Raw genomic sequence first — 6,000 nt, 5'->3', positions numbered from 1 at the left:
AATCCTCTTTGGTAGAAGTTAATATTTATTGAATTATTTCAAATATTATCTCTAAATAGCTTCTAATTATCTCTAAAATTTTTCAAATGTGATTTTTCAAAATGAATTCAAAATGTATAAGCATACAAAATTGCAAGAACTGACCAAACTCCAGGAAAAAAAAATAGACAATAGAAACAAACGTGATACATTCAAAAATCAAAGTGATCATGTAGTTTTAAGATAATAATTATCAATATGTTTAAGAAATAGATAAAATTAGGAATTTAGGCAGAAAAATAGGAACTATAAAGAGAATCGAATGGACATTCTAGGACTGAAAAATGTAATAGTTGAACTTAGGAACTCAATGGGTGATTTAACAACCATTTAGACACAACTGCATGGAAATTCAGGAAACAATAGTAAATACGTGAGTAAATTTTTAAAATATTGACTATATTAAACAATAATAATGTATTGTGTTTAAAATATATGTATTTTTTAAATGACAAAGATGGCACAAAAGGCAATGGTTGTTAAGTAGACTTAAAGTGATTTGAGGTCCTGACATTGTCTATATTAGGAATATGCTATGATCTGAATGTTTTTCTCCTCTAATGTTGGTGAGTTGAAATCCTGACTCCCCAATGCAATGCATTAGGAAGTGAGGAGTGTGGCAGGTCATTGGATCAGGGGTGGAGGCCTGTTGAATAGGATTAATGCCCTATAAAGAGACCTGAAGGAGCTTGTTTGCCCCTTCTTCCATGTAAGGTTACAGTGAGAAGACATCTAGGAAGGAAGAAGGGCCTCGTCAGAGAGCAAATCTGCTGGCACTTTGATCTTGGACTTCCCGACTTCCAAAACTGTGAGAAATAAATTTCTCTTGTTTATAAGTTATCTAATCGATTTTGCTGTAGCAGCCTGAATGGACAAAATCAGAATTATTTATTTTCATTAAATTATGGTTAGAAAATTTAGACTTCTGTTTTGATTTAGGATTTTCTACTTAGCATAATATTCAAGATTCTTGTAAATATGTAACATTGTAGATGTTATTTGTTTTGTGTGTAGTATGCTATTTTTACCTTTTTGGTCCTCTTAGTAATATATGTTTAATATATATGTACACATATTTATATAAATAATTTTTGTTTAAGGATGGAGTGTAAGGCGTTTAGGACCTATTAGCAAGCTTGTCTCATGATTTTTCCCTGGCAGGTCTCTTTTAGTCCTCTTAGTAATATATTTGTGATATACATGTATACATATTTATATAAATAATTTTTAAGGGTGGGGAGTTTGTAAGGAGTTTAGGACATATTAGTAAGCTTGTTACATTATGATTTTTCCCTGGCAATTCTCTAATTTTGGTCCATTGTTGCTTATTAAAAATAAAAGTAAAAACATTAAAGAAATCATTCAAGATAGAGTATATTTTTAGGAGCAACCAAGTCCACTGTGGTTCTAATCAGAGGTGTTTTGTAGAGATGAGATATAAGCCCTGGCTCTACAGTTAGCCAAAGCTTCAGTTCTAGATTCAGGGAAGGATATCTTCCAGCCCCTGAGTTATAGCAACTGCAGTTAAAAAGCTATGCTACCAGCTTGAAACTCCCCAGCTCCAGAATGAGTAGAACTTGATGTTAACAGAGACACCTGGTTTCTGAACAGCAGCATAGATCAGCAATCATAGTCAAGTGAGGATAAAGAAAAATGCAATGTAAGACACTGAAAAAATTTCTGTAACATATTTTTTTAAACATGCCATAAGGGCTTGAAATAATTTTTTTCCATAAAGTAAGGTTACTTCTTTTAAAAAAGAGAATTTTAGAAACCAAATATTTTCTCTCAATTTGCACGTGTATGTTACATCTACCTTGTAAGAGAGGGCAAAATAAAAAGAATAAAAATAAATGAAATATGCAAGAAAATAAAATAAATGTTGGAAATAGCAAAATGCATATTCATATATCAGAAAACTAAATTAGTGATAGGAAAGATAAATTTGACAAACATATCCAGAATGCAGAATAAATTATGAAACAAGAAACAAAAATAACTTAAAAGAATATTACAGGCATGGAATAAAGAACTGGAAAAGGCTGGGTGCAGTGGCTCACGCCTGTATTCCTAGCACTTTGGGAGGCCAAGGTGGGTGGATTGACTGAGCTCAGGAGTTTGAGAGCAGCCTGGCCAACGTGGTGAAACCCATCTCTATTAAAAAATACCAAAAAAATTAGCTGGGCATGGTGGCCCATGGCCTGTAGTCCCAGCTACTCGGGAGCCCAAGGCACGAGAACCTCTTGAATCTGGAAATTCAGGAGGCAGAAGTTGCAGTGAGCTGAGATGGTGCCACTGCACTCCAGCCTGGGCAACAGAGTGAGTCTCTGTCTCCAAAAGAAAAAAAAAAATGTAAATCCAAAAATGAGAATAGTAAGAAAAGTTCAATGACAGTAAAAAAAACAACAGTAATACAAGAAAGAAGAGATAACATGATCTGAGTGTGACAGCATTGATGAAGACACATCAGACACTTCCGTAGTCATTGGAATATAGTGCTGAATAACACAAATTACGTGCATTTTACATTCCAGTTGGCACAGTATCAACAAATAACATAGTATCACAACAGTGAGAGTGCTATCAAGGAAATGCAACAGCCTAGGTGGATAGAAAGTGACAAAGGGGCAGTGGCTGCTTTAGAAAGGATGACCATAGAAGTTCCATGAGAAGGCAGTTTTGCGTAGACCCAAGAAAGATTCAGGAGGAAATCACCAGGTATACAGAGGTGAATATGGTTTAGGAAGGAATAGAGAAAATATTTTTATGCTGTAGACTAATATTATTGTGGGTAAAACTTCAAAAAAATTCCAATTGTGACTATAGTTGATTATGTAAACTGTAACTTAAGAATATTAAAATATTTTCCAAGTTCCATTTCCAAAGGCCAGTCTCCACTCTCTCCCAAAAATGTATGCCAGTGAAGTTTTATATCTGTAGTATAGATAACTTATAAAAATTTATTTAAATTTCCTTTTTTTCTGACCATCTGCATTCAGAAATTATATGTGCAAGGCAAAAATGAGCAAGCTAATTTGGTAGTTTAACATTCATTTAAGTTTAAAAGTTCTTTGATATATAACACATTTTATTTTATTTATTTATTTATTTTATTATTATACTTTAAGTTCTAGGGTACATGTGCACAACGTGCAGATTTGTTACATAGGTATACATGTGCCATGTTGGTGTGCTGCACCCATTAACTCGTCATTTACATTAGGTATATCTCCTAATGCTATCCCTCCCCCCTCCCCCCAATCCATAACAGGCCCCGGTGTGTGATGTTCCCCACCCTGCGTCCAAGTGTTCTCATTGTTCAATTCCCACCTATGAGTGAGAACATGTGGTATTTGGTTTTTCTGTCCTTGTGATAGTTTGCTCAGAATAATGGTTTCCAGCTTCATCCATGTCCCTACAAAGGACATGAACTCATCCTTTTTTATGGCTGCATAGTATTCCATGGTGTATATGTGTCATATTTTCTTAATCCAGTCTATCAATGATGGACATTTGGGTTGGTTACAAGTCTTTGCTATTGTGAATAGTGCCGCAATAAACATACATGTACATGTGTCTTTATAGCAGCATGATTTATAATCCTTTGGGTATATACCCGGTAATGGGATGGCTGGATCAAATGGTATTTCTAGTTCAAGATCCTTGAGGAATCACCACATTGTCTTCCACAGTGGTTGAACTAGTTTACAGTCCCACCAACAGTGTAAAAGTATTCCTATTTCTCCACATCCTCTCCAGCACCTGTTGTTTCCTGACTTTTTAATGATCATCATTCTAACTGGTGTGAGATGGTATCACATTGTGGTTTTGGTTTGCACTTCTCTGATGGCCAGTGATGATGAGCATTTTTTCATGTGTCTGTCGGCTGCATAAATGTCTTCTTTTGAGAAGTGTCTGTTTATGTCTTTTGCCCACTTTTTGATGGGGTTGTTTGATTTTTTTCTTGTAAATTTGTTTCTTTGTAGATTCTGGATATTAGTCCTTTGTCAGATGGGTAGATTGCAAAAATTTTCTCCCATTCTGCAGGTTGCCTGTTCACTCTGATGGTAGTTTCTTTTGCTGTGCAGAAGCCCTTTAGTTCAATTAGATCCCATTTGTCAGTTTTGGCTTTTGTTGCCATTGCTTTTGGTGTTTTAGACATGAAGTCCTTGCCAATGCCTATGTCCTGAATGGTATTGTCTAGATTTTCTTCTAGGGTTTTTATGGTTTTAGGTCTAACATTTAAGTCTTTAATCCATCTTGAATTAATTTTTGTATAAGGTGTAAGGAAGGGATCCATTTTCAGCTTTCTACATATGGCTAGCCAGCTTTCCCAGCACCACTTATTAAATAGGGAATCTTTTCCCCATTTCTTGTTTTTGTCAGGTTTGTCAAAGATCAGATGGTTGTAGATGTGTGGTATTATTCCTGAGGGCTCTGTTCTGTTCCATTGGTCTATATCTCTGTTTTGGTACCAGTACCATGCTGTTTTGGTTACTGTAGCCTTATAGTATAGTTTGAAATCAGGTAGCATGATGCCTCCAGTTTCATTTTTTCTGCTTAGCATTGTCTTGGCTATGCAGGCTCTTTTTGTGGTTCCATATGAACTTTAAAGTAGTTTTTTTCCAGTTCTGTGAAGAAGGTCAATGGTAGCTTGATCAGGATAGCATTGAATCTGTAAATTACCGTGGGCAGTATGGATATTTTCATGATATTGATTCTTCCTATCCATCAGCATGGAATGTTCTTCCATTTCTTTGTGTCTTTTATTTCATTGAGCAGTGGTTTGTAGCTTTCCTTAAAGAGGTTGTTCACATCCATTGTAAGTTGGATCCCTAGGTATTTTATTCTCTTTGAAGCAATTGTGAATGGGAGTTCACTCATGATTTAGCTCCCCGTTTGTCTGTTACTGGTGTAGAGGAATGCTTGTGACTATTGCACGTTGATTTTGTATCCTGAGACTTTGCTGAAGTTGCTTATCAGCTTAAGGAGATTTTGGGCTGAGACGATGGGGTTATCTAAATATACAATCATGTCATCTGCAAACAGAGACAATTTGACTTCCTCTTTTCCTAATTGAATACCCTTGATTTCTTTCTCTTGCCTGATTGCCCTGGCCAGAACTTCCAACACTATGTTGAATAGGAGTGGTGAGAGAGGGCATCCTTGTCTTATGCCAGATTTCAAAGGGAATGCTTCCAGTTTTTGCCCATTCACTATAATATTGGCTGTGGGTCTGTCATAAATACCTGTTATTATTTTGAGATAGGTCCCATCAATACCTAGTTTATTGAGAGTTTTTAGCATGAAGGGCTGCTGAATTTTGTCAAAGGTCTTTTCTGCATGTATGGAGATAATTATGTGGTTTTTGTCTTTGGTTCTGTTTATATGCTGGATTATGTTTATTGATTTGTGTATGTTGAACCAGCCTTGCATCCCAGGGATGAAGCCAACGTGATCTTGGTGGATAAGCTTTTTGATGTGCTGCTGGATTCGGTTTGCCAGTATTTTATTGAGGATTTTTGCATCGATGTTCATCAGGGATATTGGTCTAAAATTCTCTTCTTTTATTGTATCTTTGCCAGGCTTTGGTGTCAGGATGATGCTGGCCTCATAAAATGAATTAGGGAGGATTCCCTCTTTTTCTATTGGTTGGAATAATTTCAGAAGGAATGGTACCAGCTCCTCTTTGTACCTCTGGTAGAATTTGGCTGTGAATCTGTCTGGTCCTGAACTTTTTTGGTTGGTAGGCTATTAATGGTTGCCTCAGTTTCGGACCTTGTTATTGGTCTATTCAGGGATTCAACTTCTTGCTGATTTTGTCTTGGGAGGGTGTATGTGTCCAGGAATTGATCCATTTCTTCTAGATTTTCTAGTTTATTTGTGTAGAGGTGGTTATAGTATTGTCTGATGCTAGTTTGTGTATCTGTGGGATTGGTGGTGATATCCTCTTTAGCAGTT

The sequence above is a fragment of the Trachypithecus francoisi genome, unplaced genomic scaffold (genome assembly GCF_009764315.1).
Source record: "Trachypithecus francoisi isolate TF-2019V2 unplaced genomic scaffold, Tfra_2.0 Lachesis_group4, whole genome shotgun sequence".
NCBI lineage: Eukaryota > Metazoa > Chordata > Mammalia > Primates > Cercopithecidae > Trachypithecus > Trachypithecus francoisi.
The sequence above is the reverse complement of the archived record's forward strand: the minus strand, read 5'-3'. Positions refer to the sequence as shown.